Source organism: Episyrphus balteatus, chromosome 1 (assembly GCF_945859705.1).
Source record: "Episyrphus balteatus chromosome 1, idEpiBalt1.1, whole genome shotgun sequence".
In the NCBI taxonomy this organism is placed as follows: domain Eukaryota; kingdom Metazoa; phylum Arthropoda; class Insecta; order Diptera; family Syrphidae; genus Episyrphus; species Episyrphus balteatus.
Window position 1 is genome coordinate 118,790,170 of NC_079134.1, and position 16,293 is coordinate 118,806,462.

The window sequence follows — 16,293 nt, forward strand, 5'->3', positions numbered from 1 at the left end:
ATCGCACAATTCCAAATTCAATACCACCAAGCCGAGCTGAATTTGACCATAATAAGCATGCCGTTTCTTTAAATCATATTTGCCGTTTTCTATGAAGAGAAAATTAAGATGCGGCAGAAGGTGATTTGTTGTCTAATCTTTTCCCTTCACTGGAGATTTAATTTCAATAAGGCGAAAACCATCGCCGTCAAAAGCAACCCCATCTGGACTTACAGCGAAGAATGGAAGGTTGTAAGATATGACGAGGCCAACTCCAAAAATGCAATACTTTTTGCCATATAAATTTTTGGCTAGTTTCTCAGCCTGTTGTCCATATCTGCTACCAGTTATCCTGAACTTTCGTTCCAGAAGCCATCGTGCATTGTTTTAACACAAGGTTTCTTGTTAAATTGTAGATGAGAAGGTTTGAAGATATGGTTAAAAAAGCTCTAATCCATCAGATTGCGTGATTAATTTAAAAAATTCTTGTATTTCAGGTTGTTGAGCTAATCTTGATGTTTCTTGACTAGGCGCTTGTGCCATTTGATCTTCTCGAATCTCCTCGGAATTTCTTGAAGTTGGTAAAAAATACCTGTTTATCTCACAGTCAGGACGGGCTGTAAACATTTTACAAATTAATTTACAAATGCGTTTATTTAAGGACCTATTATAAAATTTCAAACTCAAAACCATTTGTTTCATCCAAATACAGCAAGTGGTTGTGAAGTGAGAAGTGTTTCTATGTGACACTTTCTAAAAGTTATTATTATAAAAAAAAAATCTGAAACTGTTGCCTTTATTTCATAACTAAATATTATAATTTGAAAATGAGTCCCTAACAATTTTACCAATTCTGAAAAAGAATAAGTTGGTAAACCACGAAATTCGAAGTTAGTAAGTTATTTTGGAATGACAAGGATTTTGTCGCCCATTGTAGGATATCGTTTCCAAAATGGTATAAAACTTTTCTCTAGCTCAAGTACTTTGGCAGAGTCAGACAGACCCATATTGGGTTTGAGCATATTTCAGTTAAATGCCTTATTCTGAAAATTGAAATTGGTAGTGGGACTGAGATTTTTTTTAGAGGCTTTTAAAAAAATCTATTAATGCAGGATTTTTAACCACAAGATATCGCAAGCCCATACTGGGTTTCAGTATATGGGTCTGCCTGACTCTGCCAAAGTACTTGAGCCAGAGAAAAGTTTTTTACCATTTTGGAAACGATATCTTGTGGAATTGTGACTTTTATTTTCAATTGTTTACATAAAATTGTTTGTAAATAATACGTATGTACTCACAGCAGTCTTTGGATCTTTGTTTTCGCTTTTGGCTTTCAATTTTTTGGTTGGAACTTGAATGCTATGGAAATAGAAAATATGAATTAAGTTATTCAGATATATTTTGTTTAAAATGAAATTAGTTAATATTTTTTATTTAATTATTTTACCTGATTGTAAACACATGTAATGCATATGGATCCCGATTTTTGATGTGTATACGTAGTTGCTTCTACTTCCCACTAGTGTCGCATTTTAACTTTTCTAGTTGTCAAAATGCGCATATGGGCGCTTTGTTAAGCCAGAACCATAATTGGCGGATGGAGTCGGAAGCTACTGTCAATTGTTGTTGTTTTCTTTGTATTTTCGACAAGTTTTCATCCGTCGAGTGCGGTTGCGAGCGCTGTTCCCCTCCGTTTTCATCCGACAATTATAGTTCTGGCTTTAACTTTCGTTAAGCATATGCATGCCGTGCGCTCTGAACCGCACAACATGATTAAATTTCTCAGAATAAAATGTGAACAACATGGATGCAAGGGGGATGGAAAAATTAAATTAATTTTCACTAAATAAAAATCTGATAAACGAATTGTGAATTGAATAAAAACAGTTTTTAAAATACACTAGCCCAAAAAATTAAGGGAACAAAAAAAAATCGTGATTTTTTTAGTGATTTTCGATAGGCTGTATCTCAGTAAAAAATGACCGCATCGTGATAAAATAAAAAGGATGTGAAAGCTCTATTCTTCTTGTTTTAGGATTAAATATTAAATTATTTTATTTCTAACGGTAAAATAGCAAAATTGTTGCAAATGTTCAAAAACCAAAATTTTCTAATTTTTTTATGTTTTTACTTCTCTCGTAAGGAAGTGGGAAAATTTTTTCTGATAAAATGATTATTATTTTTAGAAAGGCTTTTTATTTGGCTTTAGAATTCTTTTTGTTTCAAACTTCTACGATTTTTTTTACACTGCAATATCAGTCATCAAACCAAAAACCCTACTTTTGACTTTGACTGTCAATATCTCAACAACGGATCACTAAACAGAAAATTTAAGGACACATTTAAAAACTTCATTCAATTATCGTTTAAATTTAAGATAAACCAAGAAAAAATTAAAAGTTTTCAAAAAAACTTAAATTTTGAAAAAAAGCTTTTTATACCATTTTTGGATATTTTTCCTAATTTTGAAATTTTTTTGTTTTTCTTTGGTTTATCTATAATTTAAACGATATTTATCAATAAAATGTTTAAATAAACTCAAAAAAAATTGATTTTGCTCATAAAAAAGTAACAAGAAGTAAGTCATTTAGAACTGCAGAAATATGGTGTTTTACTTCATCTCAAATGTTCAAACCTTCACAACAGAAAAACTGCTTGATGAATAAGCCTGAAACTTTGCATATTAATTTCAGGTATATTAAGCTTCAATAATTAAGCCTCAGTCTAATCTTTTCACCCATAGAAATTAAATAGCGGTACATTTTCTAAAAAACCGTAAAAATGCCTATTTTGATAGCTTTCCTAAATTAATCTCAAAAATAAGAAAACATTTTTTTTTACAAAACAAACTTATTTTCTTTGTAGAGAATTGAATGAAGTTTTTAAATGTGTCCTTAAATTTTCTGTTTAGTGATCCGTTGTTGAGATATTGACAGTCAAAGTCAAAAGTATGGTTTTTGGTTTGATGACTGATATTGCAGTGTAAAAAAAATCGTAGAAGTTTGAAACAAAAAGAATTCTAAAGCCAAATAAAAAGCCTTTCTAAAAATAATAATCATTTTATCAGAAAAAATTTTCCCACTTCCTTACGAGAGAAGTAAAAACATAAAAAAAATTAGAAAATTTTGGTTTTTGAACATTTGCAACAATTTTGCTATTTTACCGTTAGAAATAAAATAATTTAATATTTAATCCTAAAACAAGAAGAATAGAGCTTTCATATCCTTTTTATTTTATCACGATGCGGTCATTTTTTACTGAGATACAGCCAGTGGCGTACGTTGAGTCGCCGGGGCCCCGGGGTAAGACTAAATTTTGGGGCCCCTTTGATATTTGGGGGCCCCTTAGTTACAAAAAAAAATTACGTGTACGCCATACGTTTTTTTGTATGGCTTATTTATTTTAGGGTTTTTTTTTTAATGTTTTAAAATGTTCGTAATGCACTTTGCTATACTTACTTAAAATGCCTCTCATAAAAGTAGTAAACACTTGTACTAGGGGCCCCCAAAATTAAATATTTAGAGACCCCTAAAATAAAAAATTTTTATATAAGAATTGATAGTTCTTGGGGCCTCTGTTCTGAAGTAATAAATACAATTATTTTATTTTCCATCATCAGACATAATTTTTTTTATTTTGGGGCCTCTGCAAAATTATTTTTAGAGCCTCAAAATTAAGTGCTTAGAGGCCCCTAAAATATAATATAATTTTTTTGGAGCCAAGAATTAATAGGTATTGGGGCCTCTGTTCTGAAGTAATATTCGGAATGCCACCAATAACGTAATGCTTTTATTTTGGGCCCTGATGTATTTATGTTGGGGCCCCTGAATTTATATTAAATTTTCCATTTGATTATTTTGAACCACTTTTGAGGATCCTCAAATAATATTTTTTTGCTTTTTTGGGGCCTCTAATGTATTATTTGTGGTGAAGATTTTTCAAGTAATATTTTTTTGGGGCCCTAAGATAAAATTTTAATTTTTCTTTTAAAAAAGCAGTTTATTTTTTTTGGGGCCCCTGGGGTAACCTTTTTTTAAAATCAATATGCATATATTGTGTGGCTACCAATGCATTATACATTTCACTGAATGACATAATTTTTTGTCCCTGGTTACTTCGTGCTAACAGTTTCCTTCTCTGCATTGTCTCCAGTGGGGGCCCTGGGGTCGGTCGGGGGCCCTGGGGCACCGCCCCGCTTGCCCCAAGGGAGTGTACGCCCCTGGATACAGCCTATCGAAAATCACTAAAAAAATCACGATTTTTTTTTGTTCCCTTAATTTTTTGGGCTAGTGTATATTTGTGTAAATTCAACGCGTTTTTTTACAAAAAATATGGAAAACAAAAATGTAAATTGTGACAGAAGGCTATGCGCGCGTATGTTCATTACTACTCCTCATATTTTCAGAAACAGGGAGAAGCAGTTCGTTCGATTTCGACATAAGCCCATGCGCGCATATGCCTATTACAGTTGGGCCTTAAGAATCCCAAAGTAGCTGTCAATTTTTCAGGCGCTGAGATTGCGTCTCTCATCAGTTTACTTTCTTTTTTGATGTTATTTTCAATTAGTGAAAGAAGCAGTTCAAATGTTCTTATCGTCAGATAATTTAAAAAGAGTTCGCTATCATTTGCCTTAAGTTCAGATGTTAAATAATTGGATGATCACTGGACACGGACTTATTTTTTTCTTTTCTTTTAATTTATTCAAAGCATCTTCAAAAATATCTACAATCCCCAATATTATTTCTTCGTGGGAACTGCCATCGGTCCATACAATTAACAATAACAATCGCCGTAGCTAGTAGATTTGTACTTACATAATTGGAGGCTTATAATTTGAATTTATTGGTGGTGGCTTTGGATATTTCTTGAAAATAATATGCTTTGAATGTATTTTTTTTACTTGCTCAATAGGGCAAGTATTGGTTTCGTGTAAAAAAAAAAATTCGAGGTTTTAATCAAAACTAACATTACGATAATGGAGAAGTCCGAAAAAGTGGTTTTCGTCATGACGTCCGTCGGTCTGTGCGTCGGTGCGTCGGTGCGTCGTCACAAAAAGCTGTACATGAAGCTGCAGCCTAAACGGGTTGAGGGATTTTCTTGAAATTTGGTACAGATGATTTTTTTGTAATTTCCAAGGTTGGTTTTTTTTTGTTTTTTAATATCTCGCTTTAAACGTATACCTCCCATACAAAGTTTTGGAGTTATTGCAACTTTCTCGAAAACGGCTCTAACGATTTTGATTAAATTTAACATACGTATTGCTGTTTGCAGTTCTAACATAACTGCGTTTTTAGTTTTTCTCAAAAAATGCGGATAGTGAAAATATGACATTAACTCTTTTTTAAATCGCGGATGTCGGCTCTTCCCGTACATCTTAATGGAGTTATTGCAATTTTCTCGTAAATGACTCTAACGATTTCGATTAAATTTTACACAAGTAATGTTATACGTAAATCTAACGTATCTGCATTTTTAGTTTTTCTCAAAAAATACGGATAATGGAGTAACAAAAATATGGCGTAAGAAAAACTAAAAAAAAAAAATAATTTCGTATTTTTGCATTTCTTATGAAATTCCTTAAAAAAATCAAATTTTAACTAATTCAAAATATTTTTTTTTTAAATCTTTGACATAAAAGAGACTTTTATCATAAGAGCAAGTACGTGCGGCCCCAGTCGTGCATTTTATTTTTCTTTGCTTCTAGTCCTTTTTTTCTTCTATTAATTTATAATTTAATATTAGGGCTGTTCGTGCGTGGAATCAACTGAAATTCATCAGAAACATAATCGGTGTCAAAACCTTTAAAATTCTCATGTATAAATTTTCAAATAGCATTGTTCTTAGTATACCAAAATATACTTCTTGGAATGCACTTAGGCATGTTTTGAGGAGCAAGGAATAGCAGCCAAAATTGCCAACGCGCGCCGTGCCTGTGCTCATAGACATAGAGCCAACGCAGCGTTTAGACATTTGCATCGATTTCAACTGACAACAAATATCCTTCTTTAGGCTGCACTTAAGCTCTTTGTTCTTTTATGTATTTGTGGGTTGCTGTTATGCCGTCGACGGCCTTGCAAAATCAACAGGAACATCGAACGGCAAATATAAACATAATTTCAAACTTCGACCCATTCAACCCCAAGGTTGAACAATTCAATAATTATAAAGAACGTTTAGAAAATCATTTTCAGATAAAAAAGATATTCGAAGATAAAGATATTTGCGCTAAGTTATTGCTTCAATTTATTGGTTCTTCAAATTATTCGTTACTAACGTCACTCTCAGCTCCCAAAAACATTAACGAATTGAAATATGAAGAATTGATTGAAAAACTAGAAAAGCATTTTTGTCCGAAAAAAAATGCATTGGTAGAACAACATTATTTTTTATCGGAGTACCAAAATGAAAAGGACTCCATAAACGATTATGTAGCAAAACTACGACAAAGGGTACTATTCAGTGACTTCAAATGCACATGTGGTTTGTCCATAGCCAACATTTTTCTTCGAGCTCAATTTATTCGAGGACTAAGGGACAACAACATAAGAGAAAAACTACTTCAAGAAGAAAACCTAGAATTCGACAAAATTGTTGAACAAGCGATTAAACTCGAAGCATCAAAAGTTAATTGCAAACTCAAAATGTTCACAAAATGTTCAAATACGAACAACTCTTCAAACGTAGAAATAAATAAAATAACAAATTCAAATTTTCGATCTCAGAATAAAACTCACAACCATGGCACAAAACCTCGATCTCAAGAATATTCAAAAATAAAAAAATCGAAATCATTTATAGATTACAAAAGTCTAGGAATCGAAGGATTTTGTCTACGATGTGGTAGAAATAATCACCTGGCAAATGATTGTAAATCTAATCGAAATCAACAACTAAATTGTGAATTTTGCAAAAAACGAGGTCATGTGAAGAGAGTTTGTTTGAAATTCTTATTAAATAAATCAAATCAGAATACAAATGCTATTACAAGCCATGAAACAGATGAAGAAGAGTACGATTATTCAGATAACATACATCATTTAAATAAAATAGTTGATGTTTATGGAAAATCTGAAATATTTTCAATAGATGGTCGTAAATTTTACATAAATGTTTCAATAAATGGGAAACGTCAAGAATTCGAAGTGGACTCTGGGGCAGGGTTCACGTTACTTCCAGAAGAAGATTTCAACAAATTGAATTTAAATGTTCCTGTAAAAAAGTCAGATATTGGTTTTCGATCCTATACTGGTGAGATATTTGCTCCAATAGGAAAGGTTGAGGTACAGATCCAATATCAAGATGTGGTATCGAACGAGGAAATGTATATAGTTCTTTCAAAATACGCACCGCTTATAGGCAGAGTATACTTAATGCCAATAACGAAATTTGCACTATCGATTCAGTAACAGAGTTAATGAACAAATATTCCACTATTTTTGAACAAAGAGTGGGATGCATTCCAGATGTTGTTTGTTCACTTAAGCTGAAAGAAAAAACCAAACCAATTTACGTAAGGCAAAGAGAAGTCCCATTTGCACTGCATGAGAAAGTTGAAAAAGAATTAGATGATCTAGAAAAAGATGGAATAATTTCAAAAGTAAATACAAGCGATTAGGGTTCACCATTGGTGATAATTCCAAAACCCGATGGTAAGGTGCGACTATGTGTGGATTATAAAGTTAATGTAAATCCTCAACTCGAAACAGCTCATTATCCAATTAAACGAATCGATGAAATTTTGAATCAGTTACGAAATTCGAAATATTTTTGTCGTTTGGATCTATACAAGGCATATTTACTCGTTTTAGTCGATGAAGAGAGCAAGCAAGTACAAACTATATCAACACACAGAGGCACGTATCGAATGAACCGTTTATCTTTTGGCATCAAAACAGCTCCCAGTGATTTCAATAGAATACTAGACCAAATACTTCAAGGATTAGAAGGTACGTTATCTTATTTTGATGATATTATTATTCATGGTGCAACAGTTACTGAATGCAAAGAACGATTAATTAAATGTTTCGAAAAATTACAAAAGTACGATTTACACGTAAACAAAAAAAAATGTGAATTTTTCAAACAAGAAATTCGATATTTAGGTTATGTTATACGTAAAAATGAAATTCTAAAGTCACCAGATAAAGTTCAAGCTATTAAAGATTTGTCACGGCCCAAAAATTCAGATGAAGTACGTGCATTTTTGGGTATGATTATTTACTATTCAAAATTCATTCCTGATCTTTCGACAATAACTTTTCCTTTACGACAATTACTTCAAAAAAATTATAAATTCAAGTGGTCAAAGTCATGCGAATTAGCATTTATTAAACTCAAAGAGCAAATTATGAGCAATCGTGTATTAACTCCATATGATCCACAGTTACAGACTACTTTAGCTTGTGATGCGAGTCCTGTTGGTATAGCAACAGTTTTGTCACATATTGATCAGGGTGTAGAACAACCAATTGCATTTATATCTCGATCACTAACACAGTCAGAACAAAATTATAGCCAACTGGACGATGGAAGAGAATTTATTTTGATCACAGATAACAAACCATTAACAAGAATATTTTATCAACATTCAAAAATTCCAGCAATGACATCAGCTAGACTTCTGAGGTATGCTTCGTTCCTTCAAGGTTTTAACTACAAAATTCAACATAAAAAGGCAGAGGAACATCTTCATGTAGATTGCTTGTCGCGATACCTTTCAACTGACTCTTTTCAAAAATTTAAATTTTTCCTAGACGACGAAATCAAAGACCTTCAAGATCAAATTATCAATCAAATATCAACCGTATCAATAACAGCAACTTCTATAGCGAAGGAAATAGAAAAAGATTCACAATTATCAAAACTTAAACAGGATTTACTTAAAGGCCAAATAGAAAATCCAGATTACTCTTTACAAGATGGGGTTATTTTTAAAGGAAATCGTGTCGTTATTCCAAATACTCTTCAAGACGAAGTCCTTAAAGAATTGCACCGTACTCATATCGGGATTGTGTGAATGAAACAACTGGCTCGTAAATATTGCTATTGGAATGGAATAGACTCAAGCATAGAAAAACTCGTCAGATCTTGTGAAAAATGTGCTCTTTACAAAAATAGTCCTCCTCAGATCACTACTAATCATTGGGATGAACCAAATGCTAATTTCGACAGAGTGCATATTGATTACGCTGGTCCATTCAAAGGTGATAATTTCTTCGTCTTAATCGATGCAAAATCAAAGTGGCCAGAAATCAAAGTTACAAATTCAGCTCCTACATCAGATGTAACTATTAGATTTCTTCAAGACATTGTAGCAACACATGGTCTACCGAAAGTTATTGTATCAGATAACGCTTCGATTTTTCAAAGCAATGAATTCAAAGTATACTGTAAAGAAAATGGTATAATGCAAAAATTTATAGCGCCAGGACATCCAGCCACAAACGGCTTAGCCGAAAGATATGTTAAAACATTAAAATCAAAACTAAACGCCATGTCAGAAGAAGAAGGCTCAATACATAACAAAGTACGTGAAATATTATATCGTTATAGAGCAACACCTTTATCAAGTGGTAAAAGTCCAGCACAACAATATCTTGGAAGAGAGATGAGAATCAAATTAGATTGCCTACGTCCTGTTGAATATGAAAAATCTTCCAACGAAAAAGTCATCTGAATTCGGAATTTAAGTGTGGGAGATAGAGTTCAGTCAAGATTTTACTCAAACGAAAAGCCTGCTTGGAAATTTGGAGTTGTCAAGAAAAAGTTTGGTCAATTGCACTATGAAATCGAGCTCGACAATGGGTATGTTATAAAACGCCATATAAATCAATTGTACAAGAAGTGGTTTTACCGAAAAAGAAAACTACTATTCAAGGAGATCAACCGAAAAGAAGTGATCCAAGTATAGATGAAATTCAAATTCGATTTGAGCAAGTTCGAAGACAATCAGGTATAGAGACAATGAACATTCCTGAAAATCGAAGACAAACAGAGATAGAACCGAGCAACATAGAACCACCAATCAACATAGAACCAAGCAACATAGAACCAAACCACAGTACACATAATAAGGTAATATATTCCGAACGTTGTCAAAATTTGTTTGTCAAAAATGGGCACCAATCTGTCAGGTCGGCCTTTTAATTTTTATATTTCAATCGCAGTAAACAGGAAATTTGTTTTTGTTTTAATTTATAAAATGTTATTTAAAAATATTATAAATTGAAAAATAACAAATTTTCTTCGTGTTTCATCGCGGAAAATGATAAATAAATTGTTTAAAAATTAGTGGTGTGCGTGGTTTATCGGTTTTTGTGCGTTTTTCGTCGGTATTTTAAACAATTAAGAATTCGGTAGCTGAAATTGGTCGCCTAATTGTCATGTTTTGACAATCTGGGGACCAATGTCAGTTCGGAATATATTACCTTTTTATGTGTACTGTGGAACCAATCAACATAGAACCAAGCCACATTCCTGTTCCGATTCGAAGAACGAATAGAAACCGACGGCGCACTGTTGTCCAAAATGACTTATCTCGTTGCAAAAATCATAACTTTTGAACGGATTGAGGTAGCGGTACAGTTTTTTTTTTAATTTGAAGGAAATTTCCAGGGCTGTTACACCAATGAATTTCAAGAAAATTGTTTTACAGGGTGTTTAGGAATCATCGGCCGAAAACCGATTTTCTTAAAAAAAAAATATTTAAATTAAAATTGGTATGCCATTTTGTAGAAATCACTAATTCACATCTAAAAAAAGTTCAGATTACACTTTTCCATGATATTACGATTATAGAGAATGCCAAAAAAGTTGGTCCCGGAAGTCCGTCTGTCTGTCTGTCTGTATAAGGATCTACATCCTAAACGGATGGACCGATTGACTTCAAATTTGGTATGTAGCATTTTTTGGAGACCCTCCAGAGGTGTTTTTGGAATTAATTTTTTTGGGCCAAAAATAACGGTACTTGTCATACACCAATTTCAGTAAAGCTGTAATTGCTCAAAAACGGCTCCAACGATTTTGTTTAAAAAATTCAAATGTAAGTTTGAAAACAAGGTCTATCTTCTAATGAAAAAAATTTTTTTGGAAAATCATTATTAACGGTACCTGCCATAGAACGGTTTTTTTTAAATCCGATATTCTCCGAAACGGCTTATTCGATTTCAACGAAACTTTTTTTGAAGAAGCACTTATATAACTCAAATATAAGCCAAAAATAAAATTTCAAAAAAAATAATTTTTGGATTTTTAAAAAAATTTTGAAATTTTTTTTTGAAAAATAAAATTTTCGAAAACGGGACATTGTATTTTTTTGAAATTTTGTTTTTAGATGTGGATTAGTGATTTCTACAAAATGGCATACCAATTTTAATTTAAACATTTTTTTTAAAGAAAATCTGTTCCTTCTGCCTTCATTTTTTTTCAAAGTACAAAATCTCGGCAGTGCGCAAGCATGCGCAGCTAAATATTTTTATTTTGAATCAACAATTGATTGGTACACATACCCTATTCGGCTTAATGAATGGAACCGAATGGATTTTTTACGGTACCTGCCATAAAACCGTTTTTTTTCAAATCCGATATTCTCCAAAACGGCTTATTCGATTTCAACGAAACTTTTTGTGAAGAAGCACTTATATAACTCAAATATAAGCCAAAAATAAAATTTCAAAAAAAATAATTTTTGGATTTTTAAAAAAATTTTGAAATTTTTTTTTGAAAAATTAAATTTTCGAAAACGGGACATTGTATTTTTTTGAAATTTTGTTTTTAAATGTGGATTAGTGATTTCTACAAAATGGCATACCAATTTTAATTTAAACTTTTTTTTTAAAGAAAATCTGTTTTTGGCCGATGATTCCGAAACACCCTGTGAAATAATTTTATTGAAATTCATTGGTATAACAGCCCTAGAAATGTCCTTCAAATAAAAAAAAAAATTGTACCGCTAACTCAATCCGTTCAAAAGTTATGATTTTTGCAACGAGATAAGTCATTTTGGACAACCGTGCGGCGGCCAAGATATCTTCAAGATTATGAATAAAATAGTGTGGGAGATTGTTGTATATTAACTACTGTATACTCAATTTATACTTTAACTAATCATATAAATCTAGTTATCAATTGCTTTAATTTCTGTTTGTCAAAATAAATATTATTTAGTTTTTCATAGTATTTCATATAATTCTATGTTCAATATAATGAAGGACGATCAGGTACAATTCAATGTACAATTTGTGAGAACAATTGAACGTTACCCTTGTCTATACAATCGCCAGTGTAAAGAATATTCCAATGAAACAAAACAAGACGATACGTGGAAAGAGATTGCAAAGAATTTTGATGCCACAGGTAAACATTTTGTTTTATATTTGGAAAGGTAGTTAGTACTGATACTGAGTACAATCCTACAATCAGGGATGGGGAATATAAAATTAAAACAAAAAAGTTAAATAAATTTAGAAAAAACGTATTAGGGCAATTTGCTGAAACAAACTTAAAAATTTAAGTAGAACATAAAGTCTTAAATTCTTAAGTTTTGTTTGAGCAATTAGCTCTTAGAAAAATTAAAAAAAAAAAACGCTAAATTTAAGCCGAGATAAAATTCCCATACAAGTTATCGATAATTTGTATGGGATCCATTTTAGCTCGGCTAAAATTTTTCGATAGTTTGTATGGGAGATAAAATTTAGCGCGAGCTGCGTACCGGCTTTAATGTAAAAAGATTTGTAGAGTTCGTTATCAATTTTATAAATTCCTATTTCTTAAATCTGTTGAACAAAAAAAAATGAAATGAAACTTTATTTTCAGTATTTGAATGCAAAGAAAGATGGAAGAACCTCAGATCTTGCTATACGAGGCATTTAAAACTGAAAGCTACAACAGGATATCAAAAAAGCCATATTATTTAGCAGAGCATTTAGACTTTCTCAAACCTTTTACAAAATCTCGAAATCAAATTGGTTTGTATTTAATTATATATTTTGATTCATAATTCTTTTAAATCAACACTTAAAAATATTATTTTAGGTAACCCATCTGAACTGCTGCCGCGGCCATTTGTGCCCTTAATTATGAAAGTGGACTAAGTCACTCCTAAAAATGGCATCAAATCTAGCCTAAAAATAATTTATTATTTAAGGGGTAAAGTTTATTTGAAAGCGAAATTGCAGTAAATAAACTTCTTTATTGCTCCTCTAGCGATTTCATAAAAGAAATATAATTAAATCGTTATAAGAAAGTTATTATGAAAGTTTTTCTTCAAACAATGCAAAAAGTGACTTAGTCCACTTTCATAATCATGGGCACATTTATTCTTAAAAATGAAGATGAAAAAGAAGACTTAGAAGACTCAGAAAATTATCAAGATCAAGATAACAACCTAACCAACGTATATCGACTTCTTACACTTCAAAACCGAGTGTTCAAAATAAAAGACGTTGGACCGATTTTCCAGACGAAGATAGGAGTAGTATTAAAAAGCATAAGACCGAACCAGAAGAGGATTTCGATTTGTGTTTTTTCAAAAGTATACTTCCTGATATGAGACAGATGAATCTCGATCAAAAACAGCGTTTTAAAGTGGGAATTTTGAATTTTGCAGCGACAATACTTAACGAAAAAGCTTCAACTTTATCAGATTATCAGAGAAGAAAAAATCGCAATCCAGAAGAAAGTCGCCCAAACTCAAGATTATCAACTTCATCATCGAGTTCGTCCATCGTCGGCAAGGCCGAATATTTGGAAAAGCTTTATGAGCATATAACTGAGGCCAAAACCAAGCTGCAAAGCAGTAGTAAAATTTGACATGAACGTGGCATTTGTAACAAAAAATGGGTGTGGATTTTCGAAATTTCGTATCAGAAGAATTTATTCCAAATTTCAAGTGTCTAGCTCTTTTGGTAAGAAATATATATAAACTTTAGTTTAACCTGGAAAATTAGGACTTGCGGACATGAGATTTTTTTTTAGATTTTTGACATAAGTTATAGAATATCTAAACAAACATAGAAACAAAAAAATTAGCCTATTAGCACTAATTCCAAGATTGTATCAGGATCTTTTTTAGTGCATATCCTAAAATTTCCCCTTTTCTCAAAAAATACCATTTTGTCATAGATATGAATGTTTTTTTGCATTGCATTGTTTTGATTCTTAATGATAATGAATATGAAAACCCTCATGCAAAATTTGGTTCCGCTACCATAACTTTTAAGGGTTTTTCGGTAGTAAGATTGCAACTGTTATAATAATATGGGTTGACTGATGAAAAACTGATATAACTTTTTTCAGAGACGTCAGATTGCCTTGATTTTAGATTTTTTTGGAATCAGAATTAAAAAATACCTTGAAATCATGTATCATATGTGTGTATAATACCATTGTCTATTTTTGCTAATTTTGAAATCTCCATTTCGCGCTTTGACCTTGAAAATCGTGACTTGCGGACATGAGATTTTTCTAGACTTTTGAGGTATGTTATAGAATGCCAAGGTATTGAGCAAAAAAAATTTCTATTAGCATTCATTCCGAGGTTGAACCCTTATTTGACTGGATTATTTCATATTTTAAGCGTCAATCATTAGAGTCACATTGAAGAAAAAATCTTTTCACATCAGTATGGGACGTTTTCTAAAAATCCCAGCTTGGTACTAATGCCTTAAAATAAGCAACAGCGTCCACGCGCATTAACGTTTTAGCTGGTTGTGCGTTTATCTTTTGAAGCTCCATGCAAGCTCCTAATATTTTATGGAAATTACCATTTTTATTTCCATGAACGTAGTTATAGCAAGTTATGGGTTTCCACGTGAAATAAGAAGCGAAAGTGACAGGACGGATTGGGTAAAGTTGGATTGGGGTATAGGAAAGCAGGTTCTCCCAAAATCAATTTTGGAATAAGGTCGGTGGAAAGGGGAGGGAAGGAGGATGTTCGTTGTCGGCATGTTTCACACGGCTCAGCTCGTCGGAAGTAGGGGGATATAACGAGTTACTTTGACAATTTGACTATCAAACACAATCACTAAAATCTTCTTTATTTTCCACTTACCCTGCGACCAGCAATGCCAACTGAGGCATAATTGTGTTAATTAGTAAGAAGACTTTTTTAAATTCTTTTATATTTTGGGTTTCAATAATTTGTGCCACAGATCAAAGAAAAAATCTTTTCACATCATTTGACGTTTTCTTAGACCAATTACAGTTTGATGCTTATGCCCTAATAATTAACGTTTTAGGTTGTTGTAGCCACTTAGGGCTTGTAGGGTGGGGTAGCTTTTAATTTCCAAATGTAACAAAAGCTGTATCGTGACATCCGGTTATCACCTGGCTTATTTGTAAAGTTTCATTTTCAAAATTGATGGTAAAGGTGTATACAAAAATGTGTTAACCCTCAAATACATAAATTTTTTGTATTTTATTTGTTTTTTATGTTGAACTTTATAATTATTTTATTTATTACCTTCTTTGTTTTGCTTCTTTAAGTACATATTAAATTAAAAACGCATTTTTATATTTTAGAAAATTATTTATTTTTGGCCTATATATTTCGAGGTCTTACTTGCCTCATCTTCAGGGTCTAAAAAATAATGACAATGCGTTTTAATAATAATAATTTAATAAAAATCAAAAATATATTATCAAAAAATAATTATCCAGTTAAAATAATTGATAAACTTATTTCGTCTGTTAAAAGCGATAATTTCAAAGCAAAAACTGATGCACCTCAACGTTTTAACTTAAGTAATTAAGTTTCTTATCAAATAATAATGACCGATCGCGTGACAAATCAACAAGTAATAATAGATACATTTATTCTTCTAAACAATATATTCCTAAATTAAGTGAGTCAATATCTAAAGTTTGCCAATATTTTGTACCTGAAGTTAAATTAGCAATGAAACCAACAAACCAAAATTCAAAATTTTTCGTCAATACTAAAAAGAAAATTAACAAAATTGATAATAGTGGATTAGTTTACTCTATCAAATGCAATGATTGCACTAAATTATATGTTGGAGAGACTATCCATAAATTAGGCTCGAGAATTGACCAACACAAAAATGATTGCAAAAAAGTTATAGAGGGTTCAAATACAAAAAATGTTGCTGCTTTGGCTGAACATGTGAAACAATCAGTGCCGGATTAGCCTCAAGGCAAACTAGGCAGCTGCCTAGGGGCCCCACTTCAGCTAGGGGCCCCTCACCCTGACAACGAACAAACAAAATTTCTTGGAAAAGTATCTTCAATAAAAAACAGCATTACATTGTATTTGAAAAAATAAGAAAAAAGAACAACAAAAAAAAAAAGAAGAAT

The 16,293-nt window shown here is 31.9% G+C and overlaps 1 long non-coding RNA gene across 2 annotated transcripts; it reads left to right on the top strand.

Moving 5' to 3' along the window:
- Positions 1-12,065: 12,065 nt before the first annotated feature.
- On the top strand, positions 12,066-13,634 carry LOC129906267 (uncharacterized). Of its 2 annotated transcripts, XR_008770761.1 has the most exons (4): positions 12,066-12,333; positions 12,793-12,944; positions 13,012-13,510; positions 13,586-13,634. It is a non-coding gene; the product is annotated as an uncharacterized LOC129906267 (long non-coding RNA). The 2 variants fall into 2 exon arrangements; XR_008770760.1 differs by having other exon boundaries at positions 13,012-13,628.
- The last annotated feature ends 2,659 nt before the right edge of the window (positions 13,635-16,293 follow it).